The sequence below is a fragment of the Coturnix japonica genome, chromosome 1 (assembly GCF_001577835.2).
Source record: "Coturnix japonica isolate 7356 chromosome 1, Coturnix japonica 2.1, whole genome shotgun sequence".
NCBI lineage: Eukaryota > Metazoa > Chordata > Aves > Galliformes > Phasianidae > Coturnix > Coturnix japonica.
Window position 1 is genome coordinate 23,823,721 of NC_029516.1, and position 21,007 is coordinate 23,844,727.

Below are 21,007 nucleotides of genomic sequence, written 5' to 3' on the forward strand. Positions count from 1 at the left end.
TGCAATGAACAGGGACATCCACAGCTAGACCAGGTTGCTCAGAGCCTGGTCCAGTCTGACCATGGAAGTCTCCAGGGGCAGGGCATCCTCCACAACTCTGGGCTCACTGCTCTCTCTTTAAAACACTTTTTCCTTATATCCAAACTGAATCTCCCCTCTTTAAGTTTGAAATAATTTTTCTTGTCCTGTTACCACAGACTCTACAAAAGAATCTATCTCTGTCATGTCCTTTTACGTAGCACCCCTTTAGTTACTGAAAGGTTGCTATTGGGTCACCTCGGAAACTTAGCTTCTCCAGATTGAACAGCCCCAGCTTTTTCAGCCTGTCCTTGTAGGAGAGGTTTCCACTTCTTGCATAATTTTTGTGGCCCTCCTATGGATGCAATCCAACAGGTCCGTGTTTCTCCTGTACTGAGGACTCCACATCTGACAGAGTACTTGGGGTGAGGCCTCCCAGTGCAGAGTAGAGGGGCAGGATTACCTCCCTCAACCTGGCCATGCTTTTTTCAATCCAGCCCAGGATACAGTTGTCTTTCTGGACTGCAAGGTCACATTGCTGGCTTATGTCCAGCTTCCCAGTCACCAATAACCCCAGCTCTTTTTCAGCAGGGCTGTGCTCAACAATTTCATCCTCCAACTTGTATTGGTAATGGAGTTTGCCATGACCCAGGTTCAAGACCTTGCACTTAGATTTGTTGAACCTCATGAGGGTCTCCTGAGACCACTGCTCAAGCCTGTCTAAGTCTCTCTGGATGGCATCCTGTCCCTCAGGTGTGTTGACCACACCCCACAGCTTGGTGTCATCTGCAAACTTGCTGATTGCAAGTTCGTGAATTGCACTCGACCCCACTGTCAATGTAATTGATGAAGTTCTTAAAGATTATCTTTTCTGAACTGATTCCTGCAGGATATCACTCTGTTTCTGATCTCCATCCAGACTGACCATCACTTTCTGGGTTCAATCCTTCATCCATTTCTTTGTTCATCGAATAGTCCACCTATCAAATCCATATATTTCCAATTTGGAGAGAAGAATGCTGTGGGGTACTGTGTCAAAGGCCTTACAGATGTACAGGTAGATTACATAAGTGGCTTTTCTCTTGTCCTTTGATACTGTTACACCATCATAGAAGGCCACTATGTTGATCAAACAAGAGTTACCCCTGGTGATGCCATGCTGATTCTTCCGTATTATATCCATGTCTTCCATGTGGCTTAGCGTAGCTTCCAGGATATGCTCCATGATATTTCTTAGCACAAGGGTGGCAATGACAGGTTGGTAACTCCTAGGATCATCCTTTTTACCTTTCTCAAAAATGGGTATGATGTCTTTTTCCAGTCACCAAGAACTTTCCCTGACTGCCATGACTTTTCAAATATCATAGAGAGTGGGTTGGGAACTGCATCAGCCAGTTCCCTCAGTACTCTGGAATGCATCTTATTAGGATGCGTAGATTTTTGTATTGTTCAGATTGCTTAGGTGGTCTTGAACCTGATCTGCACTTACAGTGGGAAGGACTTTGTTTCTCCAATCACCTCAAACATTTGTTTGAGGTTTGTGTGATGAGCAGTTACCAGAGAAGATCAAGGCAAAAAAAGTTGTTAAGTATTCCAGCCTTCCTCTTATCTGTTGTTACCAACTTGCTTATGTCTCTCACTAGGGAGGGTCCTCCTGGACTTTCTTTTTCTGGTTGAGGTGCCTGTAGAAGCCACATAGATGTCTAATATCTACTCATTCTACTGCTATAGGTTTGTGAAAAGCTAAGTAAAGAGAGATCAGGTCTGCATTTATTCATACTCATGTACTATTTTTTGGCCTAAGATCACACCAAACAATCTGGAAATTTCATTGCCAGATTCCCCAGTTCATTCGTGACTATTGTTTTGGTGATATGTACAGAATGGTTTAAGTGTCAAAAAAGTCTTAAAATATCTTGGAATATTAGTGGAAAAGGTAACTCTAAAGAAACTCCTACATAGCGTGTAAGCACATTTTGTTTCCTAGGTAACAGCTCTTAGTGATAAGAGTTACATATCATACATGGATGCATCAAGCACAGCATTACTAGCAGGTCATGGGAAGAGATGATCCCACTCTCCACAGCACTGTTGTGGCCTCATCTTGAGGCACTTTAGAGTGCCACAATACAAATATGACAGAAAACTATTAGTGGGTGTCCAAATGGGGTCTACAAAGATTGTAAAGTTTTTAGAGTACAGGGTATATGGGGAACAGCTGAGGTCCCTTGGTCTTTTCAGTCCAGAACAGAGGGGGCTGAGGGAAGGACTCATAGCAGCTGCAGCTTCTCATGACAGAAGCAGAGGGGCAGTGCTGATATCTGCTCTCTTATGATGGCAGCAGGGCCCAAGGGATCCACGTGTAGCAGGTCAGGGTCAGGTGGGTGTTAGGAAAAGGTTCTTCACTAGAGGCATGGAACAGGCTGCCCAGGGAAGTGGTCAAGGCCCCAAGTTGCTGGAGTTCAAGAAGCATCTGGACAATTCTCTCAGACACCTGATCAGATTTTGGGATGGTTCTATGTGGGGCTCAGAGTTGGACTCAATGATCTTAGTATGTCCCTTACAACTGGAGATATTCTATGATTCTATTATTCTATGTAAGTAGTCACATAGGGAAGCCATTTGCAGTGTACAACATTCACTGGTGAACAATACTGCCAATTTTTGAATGCTGTTATTTGGCTTATCATCTCTTAACAACAGCATAGTATCCATTTGAAACAAATGAATATTGTATCATAAAAACTATGACAGAAAATTCTGGTCTAATAAATTACATTGTATAATTTTATTCCATTTTACCATGAAGTTCTCATAGCACTGTTTCCTTAAAAATCACTTTCCTTTCCAACTACTATATTTAAAATATTTTGCACATCTTATGATCAGAATTAAGTAGTTCAAATAGTTTTTATCCTATCAATTTAAAAGAGTGCTTTACATAAGGTTTGTTTGGTTTGTTTTTGTTGGTTTTTTTTTCTCTTCCATATTTGTACTCAAGTTTGCATGTGTATCTATGCTTCTCCTCTATAAATGTAATATTATGGCTAACATTAAAAAATGGTATGCAGATATTTTTGTGATTTTTACAGTAATGAAAAAATCATCTCTTAATGAACCTTAATGAAACAGTACTTTACATATGGTGTGAAAAGTTGCCAAGAGGTGTAAAACAATTATTATGACAAAAAGCATGAGTTTTGAAGAGATATTTCTCTTGTGAAGATTGTGTGTCAGAAAGTAAAATGAAGAAGTCCTTGAGGAAAAAAATTAATTTTAAGAAGCTGTTGTGTATGCTTAAAGGTTGTATAAATCTAGGCTCCAAGTATAATGTGTAATACCATAATAATCTAGAAAGCTAACTTGAAATAGGAATCCTAAGCAATTGTCAATCCATGACAATCCAGACATTCTTGAATGATGGAATCTTCAGAATGGAGAAGGCTCAAGTGAAGGCTCCTGCCATGTTCCTCTTGCAAAGGTATGCGCTTTCTACACCAAGATCACCAAGCTTCTTTGATTTAATTATTGCTTTCATATTTCGTGGTGTGCTGTACACTGTCTTTGCCTTTTTGTCATGGTTTACCCTCAGGAAATGCAGATTCAAATAAACACAAATCCTTGTTAAAATCAGTGCATGTAATTAAGTAAAAAAATAAGAAGAAAAATCATTTCTAGAAATGCTGATGCTTTTAGTCCATAGTATGCTGTATCTTCTTTTCAGGTCCGTTACTATGCAGCATCAGCCAAAAAAAAAATTATGAGAAGAAAAAGGACATAATTGCTGGATATGGAGTTACTGGGAATTAACTGGTCTAACTAACTGTAGATGTCTCTTTTCATTGCATGGTAGTTGGACTGGATGGCCTTTGAAGATTCCTTCCAGCTCAAATGATTCTAGAATCTGTGATTCTAAGTGATATGACTGTCGTGTACCTGGCATGTTAAACTATCCCATTTGCTGATGCCTGAAGTGCCTACGTATGAACGGATACTGCAAAGAAGTTGAGATGTGTGAAGTTCAGTCCCATGAACAAATTTAAATCGTGTGCATAGTTTGGTTCATTAAAAAGTAGTTTGGGGAATTCTGACTGGAGAGTTTACTGACATAATGCTACATAATTACTACCTATTTTTTTTTGTCAGTGTATATTCCTTTCCAAACCATTGGGCAGTGGCAGAGAGCTGTTTCTTCTGAGGAACTTCTGTCTGTCTGTGCTTTTTGTAAGTTCTTTATACATTAGAAGCAGTTCCATAGCTTTACACTGATAACAAGAACAAGAAAAGCAGTCAGGTCCTTCCCTTTATACAGTCATGCAGGAGCAAAATGTCGGCATCATAATATGTAGAAAGGACACACTGGAAATACCTGAATAATTTTCCAGTTTAGTCATCAACATGGACTATTCAGTAAGTGGAAGACAAAAAGAGAGGAAAAACAAAACAAAACAAAACAAAAAAAAATAAAAAAACCACAAAAAACAGGTAAAAATCAAAATACAAATTAGTGTTCAAATCCCAATGCATTAAAAATAATAATAACATATATTTATATATTTTTAAAGTTCTGTTTCAGCACAGATCTAGACATCCACTGAGAGGAGGTCACAACACTTCTTTTTTTAATTGTTATTCAGTTCCACCATCATAATGTACTTATCTCTCTATCTGCAAAAACCCTCCTTGCAAAGCTTTAATCATTCTTTGCATAGACTGCCAGGAAGAAATATTCCCTGCTCTCTACTTATCTTCCATATATTCAGTGAGATTGATAAATTCAGAAGTAAACCATAATACACTCCTGTGTAGTGGTGAAAGGCCATACAAGTAGATCTAGTCCAGCAGTAGATTACTGTCTTAAGTAACTGCCAATTTCTTGGAGTTTCAGCTCGCAGGTTTTAAGGCACAAGGAACAGTATTGGGGAACACACTCAATATTGTTCCTTCAATTTACATAGCGCTTGAAAAGTCCTGTCTGGAGCTCAGAGAGCCTTGAAGGCAGCTGATCAAGTACATCCAGTTTATCACTAAAATTTTTAGCCTCTAATTGTAGCGCTTAATTGCCACTCACATAATTTGTGTGTTTTCTGGCCACTGTCCTGCTGCCAGGCTTCATAAAGAAGATAATTTTTTGTCTGTGTTTAATTTTCACTATCTAGTTGTACTTTTTCACTTCCCTTTAATTCATTTTCTTTAGCTTTTTTTCTCACTCCTATCTACTCATCTTGTATGTGTGACTAATTTTAATTATTGTGGTATTCCCAGCTGGGAAGCTAACAGGAGGCATGGTATTGCTTTGGAATGGTGCCCAAAAGGGCTGCAATCTCATTGGCCACTTGTGTATTTTCAAATAAGACGACAGAGCATTAGCAGTAACATAAGCAAACCCATCTGAGGAACACAACAAATTGGAGGGGAAGAGTGCCCCACACATTTCTCTCATAGTGTGTGAGCAGGATGGGAAAACTTCAGCTACTCTGCATTTAATGGGAGCAGCTCAGGAAGTGGGACAAATTCATTACAGTCCTTGACTAGGCTCTGCACAGCCATACCTTCACAAGGCTGCAGTGTCACCAAGTCCAGAGTTTGGTTAACCAGAGTGGTTAGGCCCTGGAACAGGCTGCCCAGGGAGGTTGTGGATGCCCTGTCCTTGGAGGTGTTCAAGGCCAGGTTGGATGGGGCCGTGGGCAACCTGATCTAGTAAATGTGTACGTTTGGTGGCCCTGCTAGGCAGGGGGGTTGGAACTACATGATCCTTGAGGTCTCTTCCAACCCGGGTCATTCTGTGATTCTGTGATTCTGGTTTCTCAGGCAGGGACTTCATTGCTCTGTATCATAGGATGTTGGATCCTTCTAGGAAGGCCCTTCCCTCAGTGGCATGTCTGTCACTAACTGGTAGTATCACTGCTGTTGCAAAGGAGATGAACTTACTGGCAGAGCACAGATGGCTTGTTGGGTGATTAATTTACTTGGATGGGCACATAATCCATCCTTCCAGCAAGGGTACTGGGGTAAATCTGTAGTTCACTTCAAAGGAAAAATATCTCAGAGTAACATCTGGATCAAAAAACATTGTTTTTATTTGTCTTAGCATATTTCTCATACATTCCAATAGATGCTTCACATTAAGAGCAGGAAACCTCATCTGCATACAAGAAGCACTTGAAATAATGAGAATTAAGATACACACACTGAAAAAAAAGCAGAGCGTATAATATCAGTTTTGCTATATTAAAGTGGAGAGGATTTCTGGATATGTAAGACTTAAAGGTTTGGAATAGCTGGGAAACAGGCAGATGAGGCAGCAAGTAATTAGAATGTCATAAGCAGCCATATCCTAGAATGCCATTGTCATTGCTAATCTATTACAAAAATAACTAACTTGTAGTCCTTAAGAGTCTAAATTAATATGATATACTTATTAACTGAAATAAACGTTATACAGTGGCAGCAGTGCTGGCTGATTACTTATGTAACTATCTAAGCTGTTCATGAGTGATGATTTTGTTGCTAAAGGTTTCACTGTGTTTTTTCCTTGGTCAGGTTACTCTCTAAATGATACCACGTATGTTTACTTTTTTGAGGCCAAGCTATTAATGGCCAGACTCAGAGCTGAAATGAAGCTTTGGCTCTCCTTTCTCTTTACCCTCTAGTATGCTTAAAACTTGTGTGGTATCAAAACTAAATGTCAGCATTTTCTGCAGCAGAATTTCCCAGATTATTGCTGTTCTGCTGCTGACCACAGCCAACCCCAGTTTGGTGCTATGCAACCTGACAGCTCTTTCATGCCTGGCCCATGAATGATTCTACATTCACTTTGTCCTCAGACCATCATCCAGTAGACTGTTAGATCAAATCTAATGAATCAGACTGAAAAAAATCCTGCCTGAAGTGGTCCTCCCAAAAGCTCAGTGGTTTCAGTAGTCATTTGCCATGTGGGAAACATGCACTCAGTTTTGTCTAAGGGGAGATGAGCCTACATTTCCCAAGACACTTTCATAACCACTGGATTGTCAGGTATCTTTAGGTGAAATATTCATCAGAACAGTCTTCTCTGTCCTTAATATCAGCCTCTAATGTCCTTGGGCACTTTGTGTCCTAACCACTAAGTCACACACACATGAAGTCCCACTTTCTCTTACTCCAAGAATATATAAATAGTCTGCACAGACAGAATCAAAATGTTCCTGTGCCCTCTGTCATAGCTTGATTAATATGTGCTTTCTTAGGACATGATGTGAATTTAAATTATGAATGCCAAGGTTAAAAAAAAAAAAAAAGACGTGTCACTATTTTTTCCTACGGTATTTTGAAAGAGAAATTTATCTCAATTTCTTAAGGGTTTATGTAACTAGAAAAAGTTCAGAAAATCTGGCATGAATGAATGAATTGGCATCTTCTGTCAATAGAGTTAGGTATACAATGAATGCAGTCTGAAAAACTGTCACCATCCTTCTTCAGTATTTCCCTGAGGGAGTTTTAAAATACAGAGATTTAGCAGGTGGCCCTTGTCCTAAGACGGTGCTAGGTAGCATAGACAGAAGGTGTCCATGCAAATTTGTACACCAGTGCATCCCCCGCTGTCATCATAATTCTATCTACATTAAAAATCACTCATGAGAAGACTGGATGAATCATGATTATGTCATTTGAAAAGAAGACTAGTCCAGGTATGAAAAGGGGTGCTCTGAAATACATGTAAATTTCCTTTATAAAAAGCTGACAAACTGACATTCTTAGCAAAAAACAAACGAAAAAACTCCACAACACCAAGCAACCAACAAGACAAAAAAAACAAAAGAAAACGAACAAATATCAGCAAAAACATAAACTATAAGGTAAGGACAGGATTAATTACAGATCTTAACTTAGTGTGCACCTGTGAGGAAGCTTTCCACCCAAACAAACAAACAAACAAAAAAAAAAAACAAACAAAACGGGGGGGGGGATCACAATGTAATTTATTGGTACTAAGTGTTATGAAACAAGATGTTAATAAGATGAAGTTGTCATAGAACAATCTGAGATTATGTGTGCCAAACTGCACGTGTAACCACAGAATTCCTCCTTCTTAGCAGCCTAGTCATCAGAATAGAGGTTTGGTCATTCTGTGTTGGAAATTTGAAAATGGAAATAAATAAGTACTGATTTAAAATGGTTAATAAGTAATGAAATACTGGTTGTAGAGGAGGTAGGCATGACTGTTGTTTTTTGTTGTTGTTGTTTTTTTGTTTGTTTGTTTTTTGTTGTTGTTGTTTGTTTTTTTTTGTTCAGATGCTGTGAAGCATAGTTAGCTCTTACAAAGAAACAGTGATCTCAGAATGAACGAGGGCTGTCTTCAACACTTGCATTTAATACTGAAACTGTTGAAGGATGTGGTTCATACAGAGAACTGCTGAGTACAATAAAAACTAATTTTGTCCCTGTAGGGAGGATAGGAAAAGCTGAAGAACTGCTATCTGATCTGATCCACGTTTTTTATATGTAAACTAATTTCTTCATGAAAGAAAAAGGAATGTGGGGCTTCAGGTGACACATGAACAAGCATTCTAACAAATACTTTGAAAACACAGCAAAAACCTGGTGAGATTTTATCACTTCAGTGTCACTTGAATAAATACTATTACAATAAATATATATAATATATATAAAATATATGACATATAGTATATATAAATACTTCTATTACTATCAATCATTACTGATTGTTGATTATCACCAAGCAAACATCATTGAAATACCGATTTAGTAGTCTGTTTTATGTTTTTGTGCTGAATACCCAGACACTGAAATTTATGGGAACCCATTATTACAATGATGTTTTTTGCTTTATTTCCCATGCTGTCTGTTCTAGGGGCAAAATGCCATATTTCATGCCTATTGGTTAAGCATTACTAAGAGGGCCCTGATCCAGGAGTTGAAATTATTTTTCAATTCTTATTATTGTTATTCACAATCTCATATTTGTTGCTCTTTATACTAGCTTCTTAGGTTTTCAGCACAGGAAGACAAAGTTGCCTGCATGGGATGATTCCTTCTAAGTTTTACAGTCAGTTGGCTAAGGGCTTCTGTCGGTTTTGGTCTGGATGTTCTGCTCCCACTAAAAATCCATACATTGACCTTGAGCACTCATTTGCACCACAGAATTAAATGGCTGCCTTCCAGCGATAACAGATTTTCAAATTCTGTAATTCCTTATTTGAAAATCCGCTAAAACATAAGGAAAATAAAAAGTGCTGAGTAAATGCAGCAGGATATTTCAAAAAGTCTACAACAAGATGGTGTTAATCCACACTAGTTATACATTAATTTCTGAAATGCTCATTCTCTTTTAGTCAGATTAAATTCCATGAGTCACTTTTAAAGCTGTGTGTTTTCTAGACTCATATCTCCTTATGTTTGTGGGCCTCATTTTTCCCATTGCAAAAGCCTATTTTAGGTAACCTGAACTCTCTCAGATTCAGAAGTGTCCCTGCTATTGTGTACTGGTGTAGCTGAAAGAACATTTGGATTTGTTGTGTAAATGTGAGAACATGCCATCTGTTTGGCAACGGGAAGCTAAAAACTGAGAGAAAACATTAGAGGTGTTAGAACACCTACCAGCTGGAAACTGAGGGAAAACATAGGAAGAAATAAAATATCTGCCAGTTGGAAAACAGGAAGATACAGCTGGTTGCAAAATGCCGGCTTAAGGGATGCAAATTCAGGAAGCATGCTGCAGAAAGACATGCTGGGAAAAAGTTCCTAGAGGCAGCCTTGAACTAGGAAAGTAGGAGATGTGAAGAAATTGCTGAGGAAGGTGATCTTGAAAGTGTTTCCTATTGCAGTGTAGATATGACTGTTCTGTCACGTTATACATCTGTGATGTTTACTGTTCCAGACAAAAGTGAGGAAAAATGATATTAAGGGAAGGAACAAAATAATTTCAGTTGGAAAAATTACAGTGTCATTGTGAACTCTGCAGTGATCTCTGTGTGGTTCTGCAATTAATAACTTCAGAAGCAGAGATAAAAACACTCTACTGCTCCTGTTTATTTGATGGCCTTGATTAATTAAAATACAAGTTTCCTTTAAAAACTCAAGACTGCCTTTAATTATATTAGTAAGTGTGGCACTTTGTTCTTTGGTAACATTACACAGTGTATGCAGCCAGTTTTGCTGATTGAAGAGGTTTAAAAAATAAAGCAGGCTGTGTGGACATTTAGTAGCTGACTACAGCAAAATTGGTTAATGACTAGTATCATCTAAATGAGGCAGCAAGCTGAAAGACTCATAATCTCTCCCCATGCACAAATTTTAATTAAATAATTATAATGTCCTTGTTGTAATTATTTATCAGTAACTATGCTCCTGAGTATTGTCTCTTCTGCTTTCATCTGTTCTGTCAGCTCAGCTATACAATAAAAAAAAAAATCAGTTTCAAAGATCTGATATGATTAATTCTTATTACCGAGGGTCCTATTCTGCTGCCGTTATTCAACCTGATTAGTACTTTACTGCACAATTAGTCACATTCAGTTCAGCATTTCTCTGTATGCAGTATGGTGCTGCTCAGTGCAGTAACAGAACTGGAACCCAAATAATAACAGGTTTGGAACTCATGGTCTAAAAGTTCATCTAGTTTACACTTTCATCTTTTGGATGAGTTGCCAACCAAGAAAGTATTAAGCCTTGTGAAGACTCTGGGTGTTTCCACTAGATGTGTGTCAACTCACATAGCAATACTGAACTTATATCTCCCTGCTGAAGTGCAGGTCCCATGCACATGAGTAGGACTCATTTTTCTACTTACAATTATCCATTACTACTATAAATTCTTGTTTTAAACAACAACCTGATTGTCCTCCCTGAGGACAATAGAGCCCTCACCCTAGTGGGGACCATCCACCATTTTTCCACATTACAGAACACTGTTTTGAATTATAATAATTTGGGAAGTAGGCTACCATGCTATTTACCTCTAGTGGAAATTGCTTTCAGTCACACAGGTATGAGTTCAGGTAAAGTTCCTTTTCAGGCCTCTGTGATTTCCGTCTGAACCCTCATTTCTTGACATCTCAGCAGATAGAAATAAAATATCAATTTTAAATAAATTTTTTAAAATGTCATGTTATTAAGTTGTTTTCTTTTAACAGGTGATCTTCCTTCGCACAACAGAGTGCATGAATACTCTAGTCCCAAACACACTGATGTCTCCACTTGTGACACAACACAGAAAAAATAGCTCTAATTACATATGGAAGAAAAGAATGGAGTATCTCAACAATTTACTCTTACAGCTGCCAACAACCTGGAAACATCAGCATAATAAAACTGCATGCATTTTGTAGAGAAAAAAACACAGTAACTGTGGGAGAAAATGCAGTATAATACTTTATAACCAACTGTGGTCCTGCTGCCTCTCAATTGGCTTCTTTAGCTATCATCAGCATAGCCCTACTAATGTGGCTAGGTGGTTTCAGAAACTGCACTGCCTCAGCCAAGTCGGTTTGTTCTTTCTTGTGTGGCAATTTTTTGCTAGTCTGAAAATCCAAAAGCAAGCAACAAAAGAGGCTAAATTAAAGAAAACCTAATTCTATGAGGTACTGCTTGAACCAGATATTAGTTTTTTTCAGAAAAGACATTCCTTGCTAATGTACATGTCATACTTCAGAAATATTCTGTTCTGTTGGGGATGAAATTTCTAGGCTGGGGAAGGGAGAGGGCAAGGGGTCAGGCTCTTTGTTTCCATACACAGATGAGTTAGGACACAACCTCGATACAGAAGCTACTCAGTTCCAGGCAAAATCCCAATCAGCATGCAGAATCATACTCATCTTTATCTACCAATGAATATTTAGATGGCTAGTAGAAAGCTGTTGAACAGAATGTATACTAAGCATTAATGAATAGATTTACAGTGTGATTAGTATGAGGTCAAAGATAGATATACAGAGAATAGCACAATAATGTGAAAGACTAATGGGTAAAGCAGATCAAAACTGGAATATAATAGTTTTTATAAAAGTTTTCTCTGCAATAGATATACTGCTTTTCCTTCAAGGTCAAATTTTCTTAAAAGTAAATTTCCAAATTTGAAAATTTTGTTCGATTCTTGGATATTAAATTTCTTAAGATAAATAAAAAAAACAAAATTGCAAATCTGGATTCCTGGGAAAACTAAATTTGAATATTAAAATACATCAATATCAATTTCCCTTCTTTTCATTTAAAACCATTCTCCACATCCTCTCACTATCAAACCATGTGAAAAGCCAGTATCTATCTTGTTCATAAGCACTCTTTGAGTACTGAAAGGATGCAATGTGGTCTCCCCAGAGCCTTTTCTTCTCCATGCTGAACAAGCCTGGTTGCCTCAACTTTTCTTTGTAGGAGGGGTGCTCCAGCCTTCTGATCATATTTCTGTCCTCCTCTGAAACTGCCCCAACAATTCCATGTATTTCTGATGCTGGGAGCCCTAAGCCTGGATACACGTGGGGCCTCATGAGGGCAGTGTAGAGGAGGACAATCACCTCCTTCATCTTTTTGGCCACCCCTCTTTTGATGCAGCCCAGGTCACAGTTGGCCTTCTGGGCTGTGAGAACACACTGCTGACTCATGTCCAGCTTTTCATCAATGAAAACCCCCAAGTCCTTTTCTGCAGGGCTGCTCTCAATGAGTTCTCCCAGTCTGTACACATATCTGGGATTGCCCAAACAAGGTGTGACGTTGCATTTGGCCTTGTTGAACTTTATTCAGTTCTCATGGGCCAGTTTCCTTTGAATGGCATCCCTTCTGTCTGTTGCGTCAGTGTTACCTTGGTGTCATCTACAAACTTGATGAGGGTGCACTCAATCCCAGACAGCCATTCACCTGTTCTGTTCACCTTATTCTTCCCAGGTCACAGTCTCCAGCCAGAAGGATACTATCTGTACTGCCAAACCCTTCAATATCTTTCTGAGGGACAAAAAATCTCTTCTGATGTTTTGTAGTCTTCTTGTTACAGCCTTATGTGTCTGGCTTAAAGAACAGGAATGGTTAGTACTCCTAGGGTATTATCAGGGATGGCAGTTGTTTCTTGATGTCATGAATACAAGCCCCTGGCAGGCAGCAAACCTCCCTATAGAGATTTTACAGGTGGGTGCTTCAGTCAGCAAGAAGAGCCCAGTTTCTAACACCCTTCTCCTTTATTTGGTGGCACTTGTTCTAATATAGATGCTTGGTTAGTCAGCCTTTCTGATGTTCCTGGCCCTTTCCACATCTCATTAGTTGATCTCCCAAGGGTTGGGGGTTCTTGGTAGCCCTGGTCAGCTCTGAAGGCTCGTTGATTTCAGGATCCCCTTCTCACACTGCAGTCCCTCACTCTGCTGCAGAACACATCTGCACCAGAGCTGATTGCTTCAGAGAGTCAATTTCTGAAATGCTGAAAATGATGAAGCATACACTTTCACTCAGAACACCTTGTGATAGTTAGGTGAAAAAAGAAGATATTTTACTCTCTCCATAGGCAGTTCATTTACAAAGCAAAATTGCTTTCTAAAAACCAATCAGACATGAAGATGTGGTTAGGTTTGCACAGATATCACTTGCACCATTTCCTCTGGTAAGGGGTTAGCCAATGAATCAAAGGGAGTAAAAGTTTATCACCTCTGGTTATAATACATAAACTCAGGAGAAAAGTGTTGATTCCTATGCTGCATGCAAATATTAATCAGACAGAGAAAACAGGACTGTGAAACAGAGACATGACTTACACACTGACAACAACAACATTTACAGAGAGCTCCACACGTGGTGCCTGGTGCCAACTGGGGTCCTGCACATTTCCTAATACTGGTGCCTCTTGCTGGGGATGGCAGGGACAGAGAGGATCTCATACCTACAGGTGGTTTTTGTGTTCACAGGGCCCAAAATTCTGGCTAACGCTTGTGTAAATGACAGACATGAGTGTGGGCAACATCCCTTTGTATCTACATGGTTTCCTGCTTAATGCTCCTCTTGAGAAAGTCTGCATTATGCAAAATGAAAAACAGATATAAATCTTGTTAGAAGCAGTTTGACTTCTCACAAGGAAAAGAATCATTTTTTACAGACAGAATACTTCTTTTCAGTGATTTATTTTTTTTTAAAAAGCTAATAGTCAAATCAAATTAAAACAGTTAGAAATTCTTTAATTGTATCAGGAAGAACACACTAAATAATGTGTAGGTCAACTGGACCACTAAAGTTGTAATTAAAAAGGATGAAGAGATTGTGGAGAAATTACATGAATTCTTTGTAATCAGTCTTCACTAATGAGGATGAGGCAGACATTCCTAACTCAAGGTTAATTTTTACAGATGAAGCATTTTCAGAGAGAGTGGCCTCTGAAGATGAGGCATTAGAGAAACTAGATAAAGTTAATGGCAGAAAATCCCTGGGGCTGGATAGTATTCATTTGAGAGTTTTAAAAAGGAAAAACAAAAAGTAGCTGAACCACTAACTAAAATACATAATATACCTCTAATAGCAGAAGCCATTCCTGAGGATTGATTTTTGTCTGAAGAAAGAAAGAACAAAGAATGACCTTGGAAATTATAGAAAAGGGAACAGTGCTTTAGTACCACTGAAATTGTCCAAAACCATTTCCATAACCACCCATTAAAAGACATTTTAAAACTATCCAGGTACGAGTGCTACAAATATATGATACATTTTAAATTGGTCTTCACGGCTTCTTATGGGTATAATTTTTATTTTGCAAGCTTACAGAATTCCAGGAAGAAAGCCACAGGGCTACAGCTGGAATACAAGTAGATACAATTTATCTTGGCATCCAAAAGCCTTAAAACATTGTTCCTTACTAAAGACTATTGCCAGACACTAACAGCAGCAGAGTGATAACAACAACAACAAAAATATTGTGTATCAAAAATATGGTTTGGGAAGGGATGTGTTTTGTGAGTTCTTCTCATGGCAAGCTATCCAGTAAACTCAAGGTTTAACATAAAGTAAATTCACACGTGACCTGCAAGGAGGGGTGGTCAGTTTTCCCAGGCAGCCTTTTGAAGAGGCCAGGAGATCTATTATTCCATCACATAAGAAAAAGACAACAGCAATCTGTGGGACAGTCCACCACTGCCTAGTTGCACCTCTGAGCCGTGGATCATGGGCATTTTTGGAGAGCATGAGGAGGTGATTACACAGTCCTCAGTATTCGCAGTGGGATGTGCTGTGCAGGAGGGCAGCAGAGCTGCTGCAGAATGGTGGGCTCATGGTTAAAAATAAAATGGATATAGCAAAACTAAGCCCACTGAAGGAGGGTAAAGGTCACTTTTTTAATGCGTAGAAATAGAGAAGGTTAAGATACCAGGAAACTTCTTCGAGCCAAACATCTAGGATGTTATCATTTTACCTCAACACTACGGTTAGTTAAGGGCTCATTGACTCTGTCCTTTAATTCGTGAAAGAAATAATTATTTTTGGAGAAGTTTTAATTTTCTAGGAATATTAAATTGTTGGAGGTAGTTACAGAAGGAAACAAGGGTGAAAGTCATTATGAATAATAAAGACAGGCATAAATCATTGGTGATAATACAAGATAAATGACTTGACCAAAAATATTTCAGAAATAATTCTGTATCTCAGGTTCTCTTGTAATCTATTATCACTTGTAAAAAAATAGTAGATTGATGCCAAAAAGCAGTTTCCATCCAAATCCAGCACTTTATCTATTTTTTTCTTTAGCAGAACTATAAATAAGTTTCAGCAGGCACTAACTTGCTTAGTGAATCACAGTTAAAATAGGGAATACTGTTTAGTAAAGCAGTAGCTATAGTTCTCACAATGGTTATTGACAGCAGTAAGAGTAGAGCAATACAGCTTTTGACATCCTAACAACCTCAGTGTTGACAAAAAGTGAATCATTATAGCTTCAGCTAATGTTTAAAAAGAACTTCGGCTTTGTGCCTTTCTTACATTTATGGACTATTCTTTTTGTTGCTGAGCTGGCAAGGTATAGACAACTATTCTTTAAATTGCCCTTGTAGCTATATAACTAATGAGGTGCTGCTATTTTCCAAGAGGGCAGATAAAAATAATAATTCTTAATGTAACTGTATTATATCAGGGCTTTTACCAGTTTGGCTGTTTTTGTTAAAGGCATGAGTTCTTCTTAATATGCCAGTGAAACTTTCTCAGACAGTTTGTAGACCAGGCCAGAGTGACTTTTTCATTTACATGTTAATAAAGCCAGCTCCACGTTAAGTTAATTGAAGAACATGCATAAAGATTTGTTTGCTCTGTGGACAGATGCAATGGAAAAATCTGTTTAAAGCCGTATACTATGGTATGAATATTGATGTGAATGGGAAAGTAAATTACTATGGAAGAGTCATTTTTAAATCATATGCAACATAGCTTGGATTCCAAGGAGGGAGAACATACATGCAGTTTCATACATTCCCTAGTTTCAAGTAAGACACAACAGTGATCAAAAAACTAAGATAGTCTTTGTTTCCCTATAGTGCCTCCTGCAGCACTTTTGTATTTCTAGTTCTAAATTGCTGATTTGCATCTGTCAAGGTAAACATTCTTGAGTTAACTATGAGCACAGTATATCTTCAAAGCCTAAAGAGATCTCTGTGTGTCATAGGCTTGCCCTTTCTCCTTGCATTTTCTTCTTCTCCTCTTTCAAAGTCATGTGAAGGCAGAAGGTTTCCTTTCAGGGATCACAGGCAAAGAAGGTGAAGTCCAGATTTCCTGGCGCTTGAAGATGGAGGATGCTTTCCTGGATCTCTTTGGCCACAGCCCATGGATAGGGCTGTATGTAATGCATTGAGCAGATGGAGATGCTGGTCTACTGGTTGGGACTGCAGGAATTTGATGCAGACTGGAAAAGTGTGGGCATTCATGCATTTGAGGGCATGAAGCTGTGAAAAAGGAATGTCCAAAATATTTAATTGAATAAAAGAGAGACACAAAACTAACTAACTAATTTCTTTTCAGACGTTTTTTTTTTGTAACTAAACAGCTCAGGAATCAATTCCCTTGTCTAAATATTAGTATTAGCATTTTAATACCATCTCAGTGATCCTATTATAACCTGCTTTGCCTGCAGCTGTCACTGAATGAGGATACTGATCTCTTTCACATATCCTATGTTATTTCTGCCACTCTCATCTGGACAGCTGAGATACTCCGGGACCTTTGTAATGGCAATAGACACCTAGATTTCAGAAATAAGCTGAGCTTTCAGGATGGGATTCAGTTTGAAGTAAGTCACCTGGATATAGTTACCTACATGTAGCTGTTGACACATGACCTGAATGCCTAAATCCCAGAAACAGACCATGAGATTGAACTCAACTGCCAAAACAGAGCGCCATTTGAGAGACCCTGGGGATATCTGACACATCTACATGGGGCTGGCAGACATGGCACAGATCTGAGACCTTTAAGAGTGGAAGCTGAAGGACAGGTGGAACTCCTTACACGTCGGAAATGCCAACACAGAATTTTATTTAGGCAACTGAATGGTGAATACTCTTCAGTATTTAGTGAACACTGAAATAATGCAGTTTTCCTAAAACATCATTTCGACACTTTCACAGAAAGTAATGTTTTATAACATTTTTCTTTATAATCTTTAACTTCTTAGAAAAATAATGTTACTACTCACAGTATTACTAAGAAATATTCATAAGGAAATCAAGGTATAATTGACACTGTTGTAGAAAGTGAGGGAGAAAAGCCATACATTCCTGGGTCAAATTTTATACAACTTTTATATAAAAGCAGATTAGAGGAACTCTTTTCATTAGCAGAAAACTTAAACTTGAAAAGAGGTGAATGATGACAACTGAATAACCAAACTTTTTTTTGACAGTTTGGTGGGGTGAATCAGTTCATCGTGGAGCTGGAGTGTCAAAGCCAGAACAAGAAAAGAAGGCTGAATGAACAGTAAAATCAGACACTTTTTGTGACAGATAATTTTCAGGTTGACTCCAAGGTAATCTTGTTCTCAGGTGGACGGATCTACTGTTTTTAAAGCAATTCTGGATCACCACATTGTCAACAAGATAGTTTAAATTAGATTACTCTTATCCAGTGGAAAAATACCTTGAATAATAGAGAAATAATTAATTGTATTTGTCTTCTTTTCATGTATTTTTAATGTACAATGCTTTGTGGTGAATGCATCGTGAAATGTAGGAGTGCCAGAGTATGTAAGTGGTAGAGAGAGAAGTTGAGGGGGCCCAGGCGAAAGCCCAGCAATGTTCCCTTTGTAATGGAGCTCCCTTGTCTAGCAAGACCCATCTCAAAGGTATGTGGAATGTGTCTGTCACAAACCTACTTTTATTTTGAAAAGCAGATGAAAAGCCCACAGAAAACTCTACACACAAATAAGCAGATAGGTCATCACATGCGTATTGAAGCTGTGCCTGCGTGTGCGTGTGGCAGTGTGTATCCAATTTATCATTGTGCTTCTTCATGTTAACATATAGTCAAGCTTCAATATTTGCTACACTTTGCCTTTGCACTGCTAGCAAGTTTGTACCTTTTAAATTGCTATGGATTCTCTTTTGAATGTTTATTTCATTTAGCACACAGATCTAATAAGACTGAGTCAACAGGCTCAGGGCTGCTAATCCAGCCCTGTCAGATATGACGTTATACAAACAACGTGTCTGGTTTCATTGGATAGAAGCTGGATTTGCTGGATACCAACAGTTCAGTTGCTTTATACAATCTCCTAACAGCTGAAAGAAACTGGAAACAGTTAAGGAACTTTTTGTTTAGGGGAGACAAAGATTAAAATTGCAAAAAGGAGAGAAGAAACAAGGTCAAAAACATATTACATAGCTCTCTAATGTAAATTTAGGTCTGTGGTTGACTGTGGCTTTGCTGTCCTAGTGAATACCATGGTTGCACTGGGAGCTTTGGGATATTCCCATCAGCTCAGCTGATGCACATCAAATTGCTGTCTGGAGGCATCTGTCCCTTCACAAAAGCTCCAGGGAACTCAGATCCTGAACTTGGTGCTTTCTGTCACACCTCAGCTAGATGACTGAAACAGTATTAAGTAGATGGTAAAAAACTCATCTTTGTAGCCAGTCAGTGGACCATCTGAAAATACACATTCTCACAAACCACTGGAAAGTGAAATGGAGAAGTGGGGTCATTGTAAAGCATATCATCTTGAGCATTTGCATCCAAACAACAGGGTTTCTGGTGACACAGAGTTAGAAAAACATCCTTCTATCAATGGACTATATAAAATTGATAGAAAGACATTAGCAGTAAAGAATTTTCAGATCAGGATTTAGCCTCCTGGGGATAACAAAGAAAAGCCTGAAAGATACACAACAGCATTTTGGCAATTGGGTACCATGCTTTACTAGGTTACTTAAGACATTACAAGTACCCATGTACACCGTTAAAGCTATTCCAGTGTGGCATAGACTGCAAGATGAGGTCGTAATATGCCAGCTGGAGAATATTAGGGAAAAATGTTCCTTCAATTTCTGCTTAATGTTCTGATGAAAATAAAGAAGTCAGTCACTTGTGCTGTGGATGTGTTTACTTACAGTACTTTATAACTACCTTTCCTGACTTGCATCTGCTCCTGTAATATCTGTTGCCATTCCCAATTCTTGGATTTCTCAAAGACATTTCAGAAAGACACGCTTTGTTCGTCTGATGTTTCTTTTGTGGGAATAAAAATGAAGAAATTAACTGTACCTAAATGTTACTGTAGTTGTTTGGGGCTTTTGTTTTTATAATGAAACTGTGTTAGAAAGAAAGATAAAATAAACACATAAGCCACATTTGGCATTGGTCTACATAAAAGTTTTATGGAGACAAAACCCTATAGGTTTATTTTAAAAATAATTATTCCAATATGCAAATTTAATTTGTGCATTATTCATTTTTTTTGTTAAATAATTTTCATTTGCTTTGCCGCTCTTATAATAAAAATCAGCCAACAGGGTTTCCTCTTAACTCATCTAAGGAAGGCTGTGAAGAACACTCCATATTTAACTCTCTTTTAGATCACTGTGGCTTGAGAATACTTTTAATCTCTTTTCCATTTATAACTGTACTGCTTGACCTTTTTGCAGCAAGGTGTCTTGTATATAAAATGTCAAAGAGAGGATTATAGACATGGGACAAAGATATAGTTTAATTAAAAAATGTCCTGTGAGACTGAAAAAGGTTACTGGCCCAGATCACAAATATTTAATGCCAGATTACTATTTATGATGTTAAAATAACAAAAAAGGGTTTATGGGTAACTTGTAATTGACCAACCTTTACAGGTGCATATGATAATATTAAGCTTCAAGTAATAACTTTCATATTATCTTGGAAATTAGTTTTAAAATATTTAAGAAATAGCTCCTTAATGTTTCCTATGTGTTAGAGAACTGTTTTTACAAAATGAAATAGATTGGTGGTTAAAAGTTTGTTTTTAATTCAAGATGTTACAGTGGGGGAGCACAAAATAAATTATGTGATTTTGTAATTTATTCATGTGTTCATTAGTTTATGTCTCTGACATTTAAACACAGATAAGAGAATGGTGCCAGGCCTTTGGATATCCTGGAGTGGGGACCTTGCATGTCTACCAGTGTTAGAAGTGTCCATGCAAAATAGCAGTAATTAGCGCACAGAACCTAGATAAGTACCCAGTCACTGTATTATTAAGTTATTGTCATATGGGTCAATGAATATTGATTTTAATCAGTATTTAGTAATGGGCAGTTTACACAGCTCCCAGCCTGCTTATTGACTATGGGTTATTTCATTTTTATCAGTTAACTTCTCCCATGTGGCATATGAACCTCATAGATCACTACAAGGCAGGATGCATAGCAGCTGGGCATTGCAGCACTCAGTGCTCTGGCCTCTTTGCCCATTTTGAGAATCTAACCCTAATGTGCTCCTAATGTACAATAAAATCACAGATTTATTTTATTACTACTTGTATCCTAATTTAAATCAGTATAGGCTATTAGTGCTCAGTCAA